Source organism: Athene cunicularia (assembly GCF_003259725.1).
Source record: "Athene cunicularia isolate RWA chromosome 1 unlocalized genomic scaffold, athCun1 chr1_part2, whole genome shotgun sequence".
Taxonomy (NCBI): Eukaryota; Metazoa; Chordata; class Aves; order Strigiformes; family Strigidae; genus Athene; species Athene cunicularia.
The window spans coordinates 1145236-1164880 of NW_020799092.1; the positions used below are offsets into that span (position 1 = coordinate 1145236).

A 19645-nucleotide genomic window follows, 5' to 3' on the forward strand; every position below is an offset into this window, starting at 1 on the left:
GGGGGGGGGGTTGGTTTTGGGGGGTTTTTGTTTTTTTTAAAGAAAAGGCCAATGTTTATCTTGCCACAGGAAAAAATACAGTCTCTTCTCAGCTTTCCCACAGACACCTCTGTGATTCCCAGCTTTGCTACAGGCTCCTCCATGAAGAAACAGATGTAACATGTACCCTGAGGAAAATCAAGAACTCAGAAAGTGTTAGAAAGCTTTCAGCATGCTGCTAAAAGATCCTAAGTCATTCAGTCTGATTAGGAGAAGGCAAGGCTACCATTTTCATGTCAAATCCCTAACGCTTGCACAGCCCACAGCTCAACCCACTTCTGAAAAACCTCCAGCCCTTTAGCTGTGGGATACAACCCAGATACACTATTATGCTTTGGGCAACTCTCCCCTCTCCAGAGACAGGCTTGTTGGACTGAGCACCCAACACCCAGAGCTGCAGGTGAAACCATGGGGCTCTGGTAACCTTCATCAAACCCATGGAGTCTTTACTGTGCAGGGGGAAGGAGAAGAACAAACCCTCTGTCCTCCAGGCAGGTTTGGGAGCTGCTCCTTATTTCCTCTCCCCTCCCCAGAGCAGGCAGGCTGCTTCTGTGAGCTGGGAACTACTAAGAGATTGAAAACCTGTGGCTGTGAATTTCAGAGATGCCTAGCAGGGGCAGCTAAAGCAATGAAGGGTTCAGTGTATTAAACTCACTATAGTAAAGCCATAATGGGATTTTAGATGCTGCTGCGACCACAATACCCAAACCAGCTCAGCAGCTCACCTCATCAAGTGTGCTTTCGATATCTTCTTCTTGCTCCAGTCCCTCTCCCCCAACCGTGTCCCAGCCCTGTCTTCAGAATAATGTCTGTCTCTGTAGGAGGAAGGGGGAGCTTTACCCCTTGGGCCCACTCAAGTCTCATAGGCTTGTTGGCTCCTTCCTCTGCTCTTTTTAGGAATATGATAAGCATCATTTATGGGTGGGAATACATCAGTGGTGAAGGAGAGTGGGTGGAATTTCTCCCTAGAAAGAAGGAGAAAGAAAGTGAGTTTCTGGAGACGTATGTGGAAAGGAGGCTTGGGAAGAGAAAGTCAAATGACAAATGGGACTTGAGGAAAGGGCGTAGAGGAAAACTGGGAGGAGGGATGCTCCAGGGAAAGAGCTAGGAATGGCTTGGGGAAGGGATGCCTTCAGAATAAGAAGGGTGTGGACGGGGGTCTGGGAGGAAGAGTACCCTTCTCATGGGAGGAGATGGGGCTGTGAGAAGGCAGGAACTGGGTCTGAACAGCTTGTGTTTGCAGCCTGTGGTCAGGGAAGCTTAGGGGTGTGTATGTGTGCATTTAAAGGGGGTATCTGCACTACTTCCCATAGGGTAAATTTCTCTTAGAAAAAACAACTTTGTAATCAGGAAGTTGGTATTTTCTCTGCTGGAACTACCTCTCCTCTGCAAACCCTTTAACAGAGTTCATCTTGTTAAATTCTCTGTCCTGGAGGAGGTAAGGAGGTCAAATGCCTTCTGGGGAATAGACAGCAAAGCTGTTTCCCTACTGTTGCAGAGATCCTAATCACTGTGCCTCCTTCCCCTGTTGAGGCTGTAATACCTAGAAGGAAGAAAACATGAGAAATAAGGGTGGATGTGAGAGTCAACTCTCCTTCCATCTTGCATGTGACTCCAAGGCTGTGTGCTATCACCCTAGGCCGATTGTGCTACCAGCCCACCTCTTCAGCTGCCTGGGAGGGATGAGGGCAGGGAAGGCCTGGGGCACCCTCACAAACCCTGTGGCCTGGTTAACTCACAGCCACCCAGATCTGTTGGTGAGATCCAGACTTTGCAGCAGGGGGAACATATAGGGCAAGTGCCTGAGATCACTATGTGTCAGGGAGACAAGAGGTGATGGCTGGCTTGCACAATTTAGGGGAAGCCAATTAGTACATCTATTCCTGCCTTATTCTCAGTGTGTTTTGGACCAGGAGATCTCAGGCACTGCGATAATCTCTGTTCAACAGAGCTGTCTTTGATGTGCAGTTCAAGGGTTGGGAAACCTGCTTAGACCTGAAGTATGGGGCTGCTGGGAGCCCAGTATGGAAAGAAGGAGTATGGACAAGATTAGGACTGAAAAAGAAGATTAGCAAGGAAGAAGAAAGGAAAGAAAAAGTGAGAAGAAAGCAGGCAGATTGATAAACAGAGGCACATGGGCAGCCTGTGTTCACAATTATTTAGTGGTGTTGCTGTGGACAACTCATTTGCCTGATAAGTTTAGTCTGAACATGTATTGACCACTCATCAGAGCATAGAATATGAGTCAGGAGGAATCCACCTTGTTATCGAGAGAGATTTTGACTGCCTAGAGAAACTAGGGCCCAAGAGTCCCTTCAGAAACTCTCTTAAAGGCAAGAGGATTTTTTACTCCCTTACCTCCTGAGCACCTGAAGGCCAAGACTTCACCTTGAATTAAAAGGCAATGAATTTACTTGTGGAGAGCTGAGCCTCAGACCTCCCGGTGTTGCTGGGGGTCAGCTTTTTAATCTTTACCTTTCCCTTATGTTGCCTCTATAAAATGGGACATTATACCGGAATAACCCTTTCACATCTCACTGGGTTGCCTCATCTACTGAGCTGCAAGCTCTTTGGGGTAAGGCAGTTGCTACAGCTGCACAGCACCTACGTACAATGACACTGTTACTGTTGTTGGGGTTACTGGGAATAACCCTAATAACATAACTGAGATGGTGGACTGCAGACTCACAGATATCTTCGTCATAAGCACAGTCAGTTTGATTCACTTTCTGGAGAATCTGTTTCCCACTCATGCGTACCTTCCTTCCTATTTCTCCCTTGCTTTTCCACTCTTCTGAGGTTTTGCCTACTCCCTCTTTCCATGATTACTCCTTACCTATCTTGTGAGCTCTTCAGTAGGATTGTGCTTGGCTGGATCCAGGCCAGTGCGGCTTCTCCTTCACTGCAATGAGGAAGTAGGCAGAGAGAGTAGGAGAGAACTATCAGGCTGCCTCTGGGGAACCTCCCTGCCACACTGGTTTGGTTTATCTACCATCAAGATGCATGCATCAAAAGCCCATCTGACCTCAGGGCTTGGCAATTGTGACAGAGACAGAGCTAGTCTCCCTCCTTCTCCAACTCCCTCAACCCAAAATATAAGCCTGAGTGGAAGTAAAAGAGATGTGAGTTAAAGTAAGGGAAGATTTGTCAGACTCAATAATTTAGTAATTTGGAGTGTCCATCCTTCGAAGTGAAGGAGTAAGCTTGGATCCAGAGGAAGCCAGGTACCCAAAGGTTTGCTCTCTGAGCTTTCCTTATAAGCTGTGAGTAAGCTTGCAAGGAAAACCTCATTGCTTGGGTCACTGACAACTTGACTGGCCAGAGCCCCAGGGGCAATGGTCCCTAGCTGGCTGGGTAACAAGAGCATCTGTCTCCAGTGCTGGCAGTGTGGCAGTCAGCTACTTGGCAAAAAGATGGATCAAATCATAACACAGCCAAGGAAAACCTCGGAGGGAGATGAAGTCCAACTCTGTCAGGTCAGCCTGTGGCTGCTTAGCAGTTGAAGGACAAAACCCAGTTGGGTCTTTTCTTTGGCACTTTGGAGGATGAGGCCTGAGTATGGATAGATGGGGGTGAAATCTAGTGTCACTATGAGCAGGACAGGGTTCAGGCATCATACTTACCCCTTCATTACCCTTCCCTCCCATCACCCAAATCAGACACCATTTCTGTGCCAAAAAAAAAACCACCAGAGGGGAGGACAAAGGAGGTTATGGGGAGTGGGTGGAGCTAGGTAAGGGTACATTGCTCCACCTCTACCTAAATGCTCTTTTCTTTTTCTTTTGCATTGTGGCACCCCATGTGCAGTGGTCTCCCATCTGCTCAGTGAGGAAAAGCAGGTGAATCCCTTCCTTTCACCATCTCTCCACAGAGGGTCTCGAAGAGCAGGGGAAAGGCAGTATCTCATTTGCCCTTGGCCACAGAGCAGAGAAGCAAGTCATACCTGACTGAGGATGGTAGTGCCACCAGAACAGGCTGGAAAGACCCAGCCCACAGGGCTCCAGCCACTCCTGCCATGTCTCCATGTTACACCACTCGGGGCAAGGGAAGATGGTTCCATACCCAAGCTTACTCCTTCACTTCGAAGGATGGACATGTATCCCTTTGTTCTCCTCAAGGACAAGGCACCATTGGGCATAGAGGATGAGAGCAGATCTCTAAGGGTGTTGGACAATGGGTTCCCCACCTAGAAACAGGCATGCTGTTAGCAAACAGCACTGCACAGGATTGTCATCATGAGATGTGGAGACACAGGAGTAAGGTCCCTGACAAGAGGAAAGGCCAGCACCGTACTCAGCACATATAGTCTGTTGGCCCTGATTTCTTCTCTGCTCTGCACTCTGTGTGCCAGAATGAGATGAATCAGGAGAGGTAACATTTTGCTAAATCTTGAAGCTGACACTTTTAATATCCATTAGTGTTGCTACTCTTGCCAGAGAGAATTAGCTGAGATACATGGACTGTTCCCCCTCTGATCCCTAGCCCCAGCTCCTATTATCCGTCCTTTTGTCTCCCCAGCCCAGCCTGACTGCTGTTCCCAGTACCAACAACATCAGTTATCTCGGGTTCAAATCCCCTGTTCAACAAATCTGTCATTGCCATCTCTCACTCTGCTTATTTTAAAGGATTCCTGTATCTTCATGAAAGTTTCTCTCCACCAATGCACATGGACCCACATCCAGACACGTACCTAACAAAAGTCAGAAGGCAAGACTTACTTTCTTCTGCCTTCAAGAAACAGACATGATGCACTAAATGGAGCAAAGGAAAGAGAAAGTTTGAAATACAGATTCTGGCATTCCCTCTTGGCTGCATTGCAGGGGTCAGCAGAATCCTCTGCCAAGATTTGTTTTTGAGGCACTGTGCAAATGAGTTGTCAAAGCCATTCCTGCCATCCCTCCACTAGCTTGGACTACTGAGCATCCAAAACCAGGATGGTTGGTGCTCTTCTGCAGGGGTGAACAGAGAAGAGTGAATAGGATTTGCTCTGGATGTCTGTGACCAGGTTAGAATATGGAGCTGGCCCACTATGCATTGGTCAAGCTGCCACAGACTCAACTGTGCAAATCCAAGTGGCCTGAAATAATTTATAGTCAGATAGTTAAACTCTATGCTCCTCTACCCGAATAGGGGGCCATATAATGACCCTTGGCATTGGTTCCCCCTTAAACCAGGCGTGAAACTCAGATTGCTGATTTGCACAAGCCACAGCCATGCTCAGGAGTGGGCTAACAGCTGCAGCGTGGACATCCTGAGAACAGTTCCCAGACTGTCCTGGATGTGTTCAGTATAAATGTAACCCCAAAGGGTTCTAGTTCAGTGCTTCTAGGTATTGAAGAGTCTTTGGGAAAAGGGAAGGGAAAAGGACAAGCAAGAGAAGTGCTTTCTTCAAAGGACTTTCTGGGGAGATGATTTTAAATGCCTGACAAAGAAAGGGAATGATTTTAGGAGCAGTGTAATTTGTTCTGCACTGTTTGACTGTGCAGCTGTCAAACATCAGAGACAGGAGGAAGATTATATCAGGATTCCCATTTTGGCTGGGTGACTATGAGTAGCAGTGCATGTATGTAACCAAAAAATATCAAAGGCTGCTACAGACCCATGTGTCTTCACTTACAGTCATTTTGATCTACCTCCTAGTCTTGATATCAGGATCCATCTTTGCCCCTCTCACACACAGAGGTTCAGAGAAAATGGGAAATAAAGTAATAGTTACCCACTACACACAGTAAGCCAAGATCAGCACAGTACACCAGAATCATTATGTTACCTTATTGGGGAAGTATTGGGGAACATGGTTACGGGCATATGCTTAATGATGGAGAAACAATTGGGTGGGAGTACAGTGAAGTGTACTTATATTTGTTTTTGTTCATAAAGAATAAATACCCACCTCTTTGCAGTAAAGCAAGTATAAATGTGTTTCTGGACAGCCCGTGATACTGACAGTTTTTTCTCCTCTCTTATTTTCAGTGATACTGTCCTCCCCAGACAGGTAAGAGGGGCAAATATGTATTTGTTATGGTTAGAAAGACAAATGGCAGTGGTCAAGGAGAAACATCCATAAAAAGGATGAATATAGAGCCAAGTGTAGCTTAAGCATGGGCAAGCAGTGACCCTAAAGGCGGGGGTAAGGTACCACACTTCCTGAGCAGGGGTAGCAATAGTAACAAGATCTATTAACAAACTTAGGCAAACCAAGCTGATGAAACAGATCTCAGATCCATTCAGGAGCAACACAACGACAATACACCAAAAGTGAGTGCCTTGGCCTCATCTTAAAAAGACCTCTAGAGACATGGACAGATGAGATGATGTGTGCGTGGAAGCCTCAGGTGAGACTGTTCAGGGCAGTTAAGGCTCAGGGCCCTATCAATAATTAGTATCACTGAATGCCATCCTCTGAATGTGTTGGTTACTGCAGTTGTGATTAGAATGATGGTGGGAGTGGGGTGGGGACAATGGACAGTGCTTATACAGTTATATTCTAGTGTGTTTAAAGAAGCTTGTACAGGCATGATCTATCGGCATACTGGTATGAAGTTGTATGGCTACTGAACCCAAAGCAAAATAAATGTAGCTGATAGAGCTGCTTCTGTCTACGTACCCAGTAACCTGGTGTGGTCTCAAAAGTATGGATGAGTTATTTTTACTGTTGTTATTTCTCCCAGTTTAGGTAAATTAATGATGGGAAAATATTTTCAGAAATACAAGCCTTAGCCTGAAGTTTTTTTAATTTCTTGGTCTCTGAACTGTTGTATTTGACTGAGTTTGAATCAAAGTGGCTGTCAATCACTGCACCTGGAGAAGTAGTAGAATGCACAAATATGCTTGAGTGACCCTGTTTAGAAAGCTGATGGACAGATTGTTGAAGAGTTGGGAAAAACAGATTGGGTTTTCTTGAAGGTGGGGACACACTCTCTGTCTAGGATCCACTTTAATAGGTGTGGTGGTTTGACCTTGGCTAAATTCCAGGTACCCACCAAGTCCCTCTATCACTTCATCCCCTTCCCTTTTTTTTCTCAACAGGGCAAAGAGGGGAAAGAAAATAAGATAGGGAAAAAAACCACCAACCCTTGTGGGTAAAACAAAAGCAATTTTAATATAACCAAAGCGAAGCAAAGGTCCACATGCTGAAGCAAAAAAAAAAAAAAAAAGGAAACAGATTTAGTCTCTACTTCCCATGAAGAGGAGATGTCAGGCCTTCTCAGGAAGCAGGGCTCCAATACACGTAGTGGTTGCCTCAGAGGACCAAGGGTGACCCCACCCCTTCCTCCTTTCTCCCAGCTTTATACTGAGCAGACATCATATGGTATGGAATATATCCCTTTCGTCATCTTGGGTCAGCTGTCCTGGCTGTGTCCCCTCCCAAGATCTTGCCCACCCTGTCCCACTGGGGGAAAAAATGTCAGAAAGAGCCTTGGTGCTGTGTAAGCACTGCTCAGCAGTAGCCACAACACCAGTGTGCTATCAACACCCTGCCAGCTCCCAACATAAAATACAGCACCTTTAGGGCTGCTACAGGGGAAAAGCAATTCCGGCTCAGCCAGACCCAGTACAATAGGATATACTAAGGAGCCTCTCACAATATGAAAGAGATTAAATGAAAATTTCCTCCCTGCAGGCAGATGATATTGTTACATTGTCCCTATGTAAAGCAGAGATAAAAGAAAAGAAAGATGTAAAAAAAAAAACCAAAAAAATCAACAGGTGTTAGGGTAGAGGCATGCACAAAACTCTGAAATGACCATAGACACAGAAGAAGAATTGATTGGAAGCTTGAATAAAGGAAATAAGTGTTCATCAAAGCACCTAGATTGACAAAGTCTTTAAAAGGTGTTACTATGTAAAAATAATTCCATATAAAACATAGGTGTGAAAAGTCATTATCTCGCACAGATATCTCTTGGCAGAACAGATAGCTTTGGCACCTCCATCACAGCCCCAATACAATGGCAACTCTAGGCTATCTCTTGTAATGAACCCTAGCCACTAAGACCCCATCTCTGGCCCACACCACAAACTTCCTCTCAGCATAGCTCTCTTATCAGCATGCCTTTTGTTTTGGCTTCCTTCTTTTAGACCCACTCCAACCATACCTCTAGTTATTATCTTTATGCCTTCTGTAATGACTTTTATCCTCTTTCTAGGATGTAACAGATTCTCATAGACAAGACTTTTAACCATGGTCTTTGCAGTACTAAATTAATCTTGAATCCTCAGATAGTTTCCTTAAAGCATCTCCAATTGCAGTTTGATGTCTTTTACCCTGTCCGTTGTTTCTTAAGGCAGAATCCAGCTATTTATCTTAGGAGAATGAGATAGTGTTTGCAATGTCTCCTATAAACATAATGTTCAGGCACCAAGCAGAAAAATCTCTGGGATTGCAAAAAGCCTGGTTCCTCTGGATATGGATATGCTCAAGTCCTTTGGGACAGGCCAGAAATTTTCCTAGCTTAAGCCACAGCCTGCTCAAGAACAACAGATAAACTCAGACCTAGAGGCCAGAAGAGGATGGCAAGCAGAGTAAGGACTGTTGCTGTCTGGTCTCTTTCTCCCACTGATTTATCCTCAGTACTGAGATTGTTGTAAGACTATCTTACTGTCTCTAATTGTTCTCTTCCCTCACTCCACCCCTTATAATGGTGTTCTTCTGGCAGCTTTTGATGTTGAGGTTGGAACAAAGGATGGTTGGGTCTAGATTGTTTGAGGTTACTTGAGAGTGGCAGGACTTCATGACCTATTGCCTACAAACGAAGACCAGTGTGGAGTTACAAGGTGAAGCTGACAAGTCAGAGCTGTTTGGATACAGCAATGTGAAGAGCATTAGCAGATGACACAAGGAAGAAGGAGGCAGGAAGTGTTGTGGAGTCCTGTCAGATCCCTGTGATGATACTGGATCAGGGGATCATAATGGAGCAAGGAGAAAATGGGCAAGAAGACATCTAATAAGAAAAATAAAGAACAGAAAAAGCACCAGCCTGCAAGGCCACTTCAGTGGGCCTGCCAGGCAAATCATAGGTCAAGGGAGAGCTCCAGAACCAGACACACAGCTAAGTGCCTAATTCCTATTTAGGCACCTAAATTCCCATTGATTGGAAGGGACTGTAAGTGTGAATACTAGATACACAAAATACAATTTGTCATTCCCTCACTCTGGTTTGTAAAGGCCAGATTATCACAGAGGCAGACAGACAGACAGACAGACAGACAGACAGACAGAATGAATGAATGAATGAATGAATGAATGAATGAATGAATGAAGCAGCTCTGAATCAATCTCCAGTTTAGAACACATTCCTTTTGTCCTTGGAAAAGATTAGATAGACAGCACCTCAGTGTTGACCTCTAAGATCTGCCTGCTGCTACTCCAGGCAGACCAAGGTTGATTTGCCTTGGATTTGAAGCAACTGCTGTCAATAATATAAACCTCAAGAGGTGAGTAACAGGCCTCCTCATGAGATTTTTTTTTTCCCCAGCCACCCTGTTTGCTCCTGCAGCTTCAAACCTAACAAAGGAATGAGTAATTTTTTTCTATTGATTGAAAGAGGGCAGATAAGAGGTAGGTCTTAAAATTAAGAATCCAATACTTGACTGCAGCTCTTATCATATTTTTTTCCATTTTCCCCCCTTCTTCCCAACAGAAAATAAATTACTTCAATAAATTACATCTTTAATCTGCATAGGGAACCTTCAGGCTGAGCTCTCCTTTTAATACGTTCTATTGCAAGATAATCAACCCCTTCCTCTCACTGCATGGAGCAAACTAATAGATTTTAAACAATTCCATTATTTGATGATTTCTCCCATTATTAATACAAATTGCCTCCACTCTCTTTCAATTAGAGCATTTTTATTTTCTAATAAATCCCAATCAGGTTCTCTCAAACACCACCTAAACATGGGGAGATTACCACACTTTCCATTTAAACAAAAAACCTATCACACTCAAATGCCTCACCTCCCTCTATTTCTCATGACTTTCCTTCTTCCAAACTCTTCTTCCATTTTCCCCTCCTCTCTTTGTCAGCAGAACCCACTTATTTTCTTCCCCTACTTCTTTCTCTTAAAGCTAATTCTATATCCCTGGTGGTGAAGTCAGTAGAAGTCAGTAAGGCCACCCATTAACACTATTGATTCGTGCTCTCTCCTATTACCCTGCATTCCCAAGAATGACACAGCTTGCAACTGGTACAGATCCCCTCTCCACAGGGCCTCCACTCTTTCCTGACACATGAAAATGAGAAATTCTGCTAACCATGAGTTGAAGGTTGCTTCGGTCCCAATGGCAGCTCTGCTTGCAACATTGGCTGCAGTTCCATGCCCAGATGTTTGTGATGCAATTGTGCAAAGGTACCTCCGCTCTGAAAGCAGAACTTCTGTGGCCATTCAAAGTGGAGGGAGTGCCTAATCTAGGCACTGTTGTAGCAAAGACTGAAGGAGATTCTGTTGTTACGATGACTGTGTTGATTTTGCCAACTACCTGCTCTCCTGTATGGACTTTTGGCCAGACACCTTAGTTCTGGAGGTTTTCACACACCTTTTTGTGTCATTAACCACTGAGGTTAGCCCAGCCTTGAGCACTGATGTACTGTCACTAAACACTACACTTTTTCTGACTCCAGCAACAGGGAGAAGGTGAATGCATGCAATAATAACCCATCCACAAGCATGGGACCCTGAGAGTAATGGATGGAGAGGCAGCATTGCCACCATTATCTGAAATCTGAAGAAGCGTGTAAAGGCCCTGAGTGTTGTGTAAAGGCCCTGAGTGACACAGATATAGGCCATTGAAGTGTTTGTGTGAAAGAAGTTTAAGAAGGTTCACCAGGACATAATGACATGGTAAAAATATAAGAATGGCTATTTCAGGGTGGATCAATGATCTAGAACCTTGTCCTAAGGAAGGAATGCTTAAAAACATACATACATACATATATATATATATATATATATATATATATATATATAATATTATCCCCCCAAATGGAGTGCCATCTTTTCAGAGGACACCAACTGTTGTACAAAGCAACACCAACTCTCTTACTGCTACCGATCGAGTGCATTCCCTAAGTGATGCTGCTTGGAGCAGACAGGGGTGGCATTCAGCTCAACTTTTAATGCAGCTGCTTCTGGGGTGGAGCCTAATGTCCTGTTTGCTTCTGCAGTGCAGCAGCATGTCTGAGTGACAGGGAGAGAGAGGAATGAAAATTCCTGGAGAGGTACGATTCAGCTCAGAGAATGTCTGCACTGCCACCTTGGAGGTTGGTTTGGAGACCCCTTCTTTGTTTAATGCTGTTGCAGCATTGTTTAGCTTTCAGAAGGGGGCACCACTGAATCCAACCGAGTATCTGGGCTAGACTGGGTGTGGGTGAGGAGCACCATGCCTGCCCACTACACTAGCAGCTCTCCCTCAGTACAATACCTGGATACGCTGAGGCAACAACAACCAGTCTCAGAAGGTTACCAAAGGAGTCCCAGCTGCTGTTCCCAGGAGACAATGACACAAACAAGCCATAGGTTTCTTCCTACAACCCATCTTTTTTACTGCTTCCTGTCCTCCTGAGAGGTAGGACAGTGGAAATTGTCAGCTGCTATGGCAACCCTGCCTAGTCTGCTGCCAGAGCAAGGAAGGATGAGAGTGAGGGCAGGAATGGGAAAGGGCGTGGGGATAGAAGATCTCCACATCCTGGCTCAGGATAATCAATATACAGAGATCATTAGCCTTCACTGTCCTTCATCACTGCAGCACAATTGGAGCTGCAGCGCCTGTGTGATCGAGGAGGAGGAGAATGCTGTGGGGTGAACAGGCATAAGGACAGGAAAGCTGTGCTCTTGCACATCGATGGGCTGACCATAAACTCCACATGCATGGGCTACATCTCCATCTGCACTCCGGCCACATCACTTGCAACATGTGCCACAACAGTACTCTCCTCCCACTATAGCTTGCACATCCACCTCCTCTCTCTCAGCCTGCTGGGTGACACACTCCTGTTGCCCACCTACATACATTCTCCATGAGTGTCATTTCACTGCTGCTCCTTGACATGCACAAAGATACATCTTTGCTCCAACCTGCAAGTGGGTTTGCAATGGACTGACCAGTCCTGCACCTGCAGAGCTGTGGAGGTGTGGTTCCTCATCCTGATGTAAACCCCTCCCTGTGCCTGTGATCCTAGACCCCCAGACACCTGCGCACACACCTTGCATGCACACAGAAAGCACAGCCTGTGCCCCCTGCCCCAGGTTTGGCTTCTGCCAGGTGTGTTTGCATACACTGCCACAGCCAACTTTCATCCTCTCCTCCCAAGCAAATTTGCTCAAAGCATCTGAGTTCCCCAATATACACACATCCTCCCCTCCACCCTGATATTCCCTCCTGCCATGCCAGCCAGCACCAGCCACCCACACAAAAACACACACATGCAGATCGAGAGCAATGGCGGAGCCCTCAGTGAGCTGCCGGAGCAGAACAGATGGCTTAGCAACCAAAAAAACAGTCATTTGCTCCACAAGTTTCTTCCTCAACGTTCTGTTTGTTTTCAGAACATGTTTGTCACCAGAATAAAATCCAGGCAAAATGAGCTGATATAAACACCCAGCCTTGATCCCACGAGGTGTGAAGTCTCACCTGCTTTTTGCACCCTTTTTCTCACAAATCCCTACTAATTCTTCCTGAGGCATTCCCCACCACATTCCCACTTGCAAACCACCCCACCCCCCAACATACAGATTAACTTCATCTTCCCTGGGAGACGATACCTCCACGTTTTGTCTCATTCTTGTCTTCAGCTGGTAAGCACCCGTCATACTTTCCAATGCTCATTTTTCCATTTCACATGTTGACCTGACCCAAAAGAGCACTTTGTCTTTTATCTTGTGCTGGAGTCATCTACCTGAAAAATGTTTGCTAAAGGTTTGAGGAAGCTGTGTTGTGGATGGGGAAACTGGCAGATCTGTGGCAGTGGACATAATACCCACTGGGTAACACATGCTGCTAAAAGGAAGGGTTGGAAGAAGCTGCAGCTTCTTCTCCCCTACAGTGAATTCCTGACTGGGATTTGGGATAGCAGATAAAGGGAGATTCATATAAGTGAGGGAAACTGTCTCTCACAGGCATGAGGGAAGCTGTCATAACATTTTGATTCCCTGCATCACAGCCAAGTGGGAGCTGTATCCATTCCCAAACACACAGGTCAATTATCAGGGCTGTCTTTACCAAAGACCTATTACAAGGAAAGAGGGAGTCTTAAACCCTGCCCCACCACTGCTCTCTGCCCTCTGTGGGGGTTCGGGGTTCCCTATACCTGCCATACATCAGCAACTGAGCAGTCAGTCCTATCCATCACCAGAGGCTTCTGGGTCAAGCTGAGCTGCAGCAGAAGAGAGGTCTTTGACTCCCTCTAGTGATATATCTGGAATAGGGCCTCACAGACCCACTCCCCCCACAACTTCACCAAAATCCAGGGCTGGGCACTCAAGATGCATATAAACTCCTCTGCCAGATTAAACCAGGCTATTTATATAAGCAAGCCAATTAACATCTCTCATGTTCATTCCCACATTGTCACTCAGTGATGATGCCTCCTGGGAGAGCCCACCAGATACATGGAGTGGGAAAGCCCCAGAAAGGCAAACATCTGGCTCCAGTGCAGTAGAGGAGGAGACCTGGGTTTAGTTGGGATCACTCTATGCCCTCTAGACATCAAACCTTGCCTCCTCCTGCTTAAACAGGAATCTCTACCCTTGCCATGTTCTCAGTTGTGGGGGAACTGCACATCTCTGCTTCATCACTGAAGTGAGGCCTGGAAGTCCCAGAGTACAACCAGTTAAGAGACATGCCATGCACAAGCTGCATTTGTATTTCTAGCAGTGACTGGGGTAGTGCCCTCCCTGTATGTCACCTCTCCCTACTCCCCTCTCCAGGAAGAAAACATAAAAAGCTTCTGTGAGATGAAAAAGAATTTTTGAAAAGAAAGGCTAGATGAAGAAGTAATTGACAAACACACTGTGAGGAGAGGCCAAGAGAAGGGTGGGGATTCCATGGGTATGGAAAGCCAAGGGGTTGTGTTAATAATTCATGAGGTGGAAGTGTTCCTGTGCACTGGTGGCTGGTGTCCTTGGCCAGTGGTGAATGGCTATCAGGGCATGTCAGCAGGGAGGGGATGGTGTCAGAGGATAGCATACTTCATGTCAAAAACATGGTCCCGGCAGGCAGAGGGTGATAAGATGGGGATATGGGAAAAGGGGGGATGGAAAAGTTGAAAAGAGAAACTGGTCCTTTCTGAGATATGAATGGGGGCTAAGGAGTGCAAAGAACACAAGCCAGGGTCTCTTAACCCTAAAGAAAAGTTATGCTCCTACATAATTATGTTAAGCCATGCTTAGCTTTGACTAAGCCATCTTTGTTACAATTAGGAGATCATAGAGTCCCACTTGCACTAAATGAAGTAATCCATGCTCTGTCCATCTTATAGGACAGAAAGTTTTAGTATGAAGGCAGGGACAGGGCCCTTTCTGTCTGCAAACATGCTGTATGCGTGTGTGCATTACCAGCCTTTGCTGAAGGTTTGAGGTTGTCTCCTCCACGAGACTCAGTTGTGCTTCTGAAAAGGCTACATCTGGACTGGGCTGCAAAGACAGGCTGCAGTATACCTTGGTATTCTCATCCTACATCGATGAATCCAGGGGGACCACAGCATGCTATGGCTCCCTGCCCACCTGCGTCCCTGCCCTGCCACATCAGGTAGGCACAGATGATGTGGTCTCACTGCACATGGGCTCAGCACAGGACAGAGGTATATTGCAGAGCAGTGACCATAGACAGAAAGTGTTCTGAAGCCCAAATGTAGCCTAAAATAACTTTTCTTTTGTCCCCAAGGGCCCTTCCAGGGGATGAGGGCATGAGCACCAGCCTTGCCACCACCGTGAAATTATGAGCAGTAGTGCTATGCAAGCACAGCAGCAACTGTGAAATCCCAAGGGTAATTACAGATTCATTATATTGTAACATATCTGGGTCAAAACAGGGCAGGCAAGAGGAAGTGATAGGACAAGGAGAACTGAAATCCTTCCTCCCAGTCTGCTTGCCCTCTGAGCAAGAACAAGCACCCACAATGTCAAGCAGGATGTTGTCATGCTGGAGCTGTCCATGGCTCTTACCAAAGGTGGGGAGAGGTGTTGCCCTTGCTGAATAGACAGTGTCCCTCAGCTTCCCCTGCACTGTGATAGCTCTTCTTGTCTCCTCCTTTGGGTTGCAGCAGCCTTTGGAGGTCTGCAGCTGAGGCCAGGGAAGGCCACAGCCCAGGGAGCCTGGTGTGGATCACTGCCAGCTCTGACAAGCTGTGGCAGGGTAGGGCAGCCAGAGATCATGGAATTGCACAGCCACAGATGGGCTTGGCCCTGGTGCCAAGAACTGGAGAAGGGAAGAAAGATAGCTTCATTTCATGTACAGAGCATTGCTTCCCTCCCTCCGCCTCCCACGCTTTTAGCTGATATGCTTTAGACCTCCTTCACTCCTTCCCCTCCAGTTCCAGCATCCCTTCTCATATTTCCAGGAAGTGATTGTCTCCTCTGTCTGTTTTTCTCAGCTGCTTCTTTCTCTCAAAGCACTGGCAAGGGACTGTTTCTCCATATTGCATAACCATTGCCCAAAAAAATGGCACTAGCCATGAATTATTGCATTCATAGTCCTCAGACACTAACCACAATGTCATCTCATTGCTGAGTACACTTACCAGCTGCCAGCCTGAAAGACCAGGGAGCAGTAGAAGTTCCCTCACAAAGTCAGTGGGTGCCCAAGATGCCAGGAAAGGCTCCTGATCCTTTCATGTCTGGTCCTGTGAACAACCCACCATATGTCCCTCTCGTCTAGTGACAACCAGAATTTCAGATGCCTCCTTCTTACACTGGGAGTTCTTCCCTGGCCTCCCAGCACTGCTCCCTCCCACCAGTGGAGTGTGGTCATCTACCTCCTCCATCACTGTGGAAGATGCTGGCAGGCTGTGAGAACAGGTCTGGGGGAAGAAGGCTTCATTTCCTGGCAAAGTCAGTCAAGGTTTAGCACAGCAGATCAACCCTTGGGCCTTCCCCATGTTTCACCCACCCACCCTTGCTCTCATGCTCTTTCTCCTAACAGACTTCCCCATAGACATCACATGATGGTTTACATACAGCTAGTATTTCTAATGCCACAGGTCCATCTTCATTTTTGTTGCCTTTTCCTCTTCAATGCCCGCACAAACAAAAATTTATTACCACAGAGAGCCATTATGGATAAATGATCTCCTGACAGCTCTATTTACCAGGGGATGGGGAGGACACAGGAGCTTGCATGTGTGTGGGGGGGGGAGGCTGGAGCTATGCTCCAGCTGACAGCAGCATTTATTTGCAGAACTGTACAGGATCTAATTAACGTCAACAGTGCTGCCCGTGGCAGGTAATGCCATGGCAGGACATCAGCAGGGAGGCAAAGAGACCTTAGAAGGAAAAGAGGAGAGGGCAAAGAGACAAGTGGAAGAAGAGGGAGGGCAGGAGAGGAGGGAACAGGGGAAGAAAAGTAGGGCAATAAGGGCAGCCCATTGCTTCTTCATCACTCTGCAGGTGCTGCCTCCCTCTGGCTTCCTCAACAAATTCCTAATTGCAGCGACTTCTTGTTTTTCACCTGGCTGCTGTGAAGTGACAGCCCTTTTTGTAATGTTGATAATATCCTCAAAGCCCAGAGCAGTGTTCAGACCCCATGAGGGGTGGTGAGAGATAGAGGGGCTTGGGCCAGGGAGAGGAGTGGATCACACAAGGATTTTTAACTCTTTCAGATGAATTCAGGAATTGGGCTTTTGGCTGACACAGAGTAAACAACCCCACTCTGCGTCTGGGGAGCCACGCCTTTAGCATCCATGGGCACACACCTGGCTGAAAGCAAGAGGACAGGGACGAGGAGTGTGGAAGGGAAAGGAAGGCATGTGCATGGGCATACGGAGGTGGCAGGAGGTTTTGGTGTGAGAAGGCCAAATCAGCCTATTTCATATATGTAGTGGTTTGACTTTGGCTAAATGCCAGGTATCCACCAAGTCGCTCTATCACTTCCCCTCCCTTTCCCCTTGTTTTCTCAACAGGGCAAAGAGGGGAAAGCAAATGAGATAGACCAACCCTTGTGGGTAAAACAAAAGCAGTTTTAATATAAACAAAGCAAAGCAAAGGTCCGTGCATGGAAGCAAAAAGAAGCAAACAGATTTATCCTCTACTTCCCATGAAGAGGTGATGTCAGGCCTTCTCAGGAAGCAGGGCTCCAATACACGTAGTGGTTGCCTCGGAGGACCAAGGGTGACCCCACCCCTTCCTCCTTTCTCCCAGCTTTATACTGAGCAGACATCATATGGTATGGAATATATCCCTTTCGTCATCTTGGGTCAGCTGTCCTGGTTGTGTCCCCTCCCAAGATCTTGCCCACCCCGTCCCACTGGGGGAAAAAATGTCAGAAAGAGCCTTGGTGCTGTGTAAGCACTGTTCAGCAGTAGCCACAACACCAGTGTGCTATCAACACCCGGCCAGCTCCCAACATAAAACACAGCACCATGAGGGCTGCTACAGGGGAAAAGCAATTCCGGCTCAGCCAGACCCAGTACAATATAGTTGAGTGAGTGGGTGATAAGAGCCATCTTGTGACAGGGGGAGACACAATGTCATACAACAGAAAACAAGCTGTGCTTACAGTGACTGGATGAGAGAGGTAGGAAAGACACTTTGTGATGTGCTTATGCATGGTTGTTCACTGGGTGCACACAGCTTTGTGTTCATGTGCCCCTATACATACAGACCTCTCACTGTCCACATGCTCAGGCTGTGTGTGTGTGTGTGTGTGTGTGTGTGTGTGTGTGTGTGTGTCCACCCAACCTGTGTGCCCAGTTGCTCAGTGTAAGCCTGTGAAGGTCTAAGTGGCAACTTAGATTTATGCCTACAAGGTGCTAGCCCAGGCTGCTGTTGCACAGCTGTGTGGCTAAATGTGTGTGTGTGTGTGTGTGTGTGTGTACATACGTGCAAATATATGCTGCTTCCCTTCTGTACCAGCTGAGCACCTAAGGAGCTGCAGGGTACACGATGTCCGGACAGCATCTCTGTGCTCATGGATGCTGTGAATGATACGGGCTAGCTGTGGCAGTTATCAGCAGCTCATGAGAAGGCTCTTAACTCACACAGACAGCCAGTGCTGGGGGCAGCTGGCAAGGGGCTAGAAGACAACCCATTGTGACAGCTGCTCTGCCAGGGGTGGTTGGGCGCTTCTCTCTTCTTGTGTTCACCACAAACTGGTTACCTAGTGTGCTGCTAACAGGGCACTGCTAAATCCGACAGAAATGGGATCTAAGGGAACAAGCACAGACTGCATTAAGCAGAAGAACATCAGGAAAGCAAAACACTCGAGAGCTGCACGCTTCCTGGTTCATACGTTACTGATACACACTCCTCTCATGCTTGCTGCTTTTCTCAGAGCCTCTCTTCTTTCCTATCTTCCATTGCTCCTCCTCTTCCTCCCCACCTCCACCAAGTCCTTCTTGCCTTTTCCCAAGTACCTTCCTTCCATGGCTTCACCGAGCACCCAGTCAGGATACTATGAAAGCTGGAGTTTTCAGTGTGACTGGGACTGCTCCTTTGGATATCTTTTTGGCAAAAAAATCTGAGATAGGACTACAGTCATCCCCTATTGTTGCAACACTTTGTTCAGCCTTAGCCACTCTGGGAGCCCAGAGACAGGCAGGTTGCCAGTTATGACAGAAAACTGCTGGGTTTCTGCTTCCCAAGAGGCTCCTGACAGCACTGGTGAGCCTCATGCTATGAATAAGGGAGAAAACAGTAACAGCTCTGAGCCTGTTGAGGAGATCCAAAGGGGCTGTGATACCTCAGCATAAAGTTCATCCTTGTGGATAGGTATAGGTAACAGGAGGGAGGGCTTGAGAACAAGCACAGAAAACCTCATGCTCTGGATTACCCTTGAAAACCATCCTACTTGAAAACCACAGACTACTCTCAGTCTTTCTGGCCCCCTCATTCCCCTCACTGATCCGTCCTCTGAAGCCTCCCTCTTTTCCTTCAGTCCACTGCAGGAATGCTGGTCCTTTCTCTGGTCTCACAAAGAAGTTGGAGCAGTGAGGACACACTTTTCTACCTCCAAATTGGGAAGGAAAGAAAAAGAGCACAATGTGTGACTTGGCAGAGGAAGCAGCTTTGTTGTGCATCACCCCATAAATCTCATGTCTGACAGAGTTTCTAATGCTGGTGTGACTTAAAACCATGGCATCATGTTGCGCTAAACTGAGGAATATCACCGAAAGAGACAGCCTAAACTGTGGAATGGGGACCCTGCCGATGGCAGGCTCCCATTCTCAATTACATTCTGCTCCCTCTCTCCACTAATGGAGCCCCATCTCTTTAATCAGAAAGTAAGTACTCTCAAGGTTACTGCCTGAAATGTTCAGAGACACTCTTTAGAGAGACCTGGAAGCAGCAATGCTCAGCTTGGAAACTCTTCAATCAGGAGAGGACAAAAGAAGGGAAAGAACAAGGAGGTTCAGAGCATTCATACATGAAGAGTTGTGCCTCCTCAGTTGTC

General features: G+C 46.8%; 1 long non-coding RNA gene across 1 annotated transcript in view; it reads left to right on the plus strand.

Moving 5' to 3' along the window:
- The first annotated feature begins 4309 nt into the window (after positions 1-4309).
- The window catches only part of LOC113490536, a 43457-nt gene continuing 28121 nt past the window's right edge, over positions 4310-19645 (plus strand). Inside the window, exons 1-2 of the long non-coding RNA XR_003400254.1 lie at positions 4310-4328; positions 5948-5950. This is a non-coding gene — a long non-coding RNA (uncharacterized LOC113490536). The remainder of the gene's footprint in view (positions 4329-5947; positions 5951-19645) is intronic.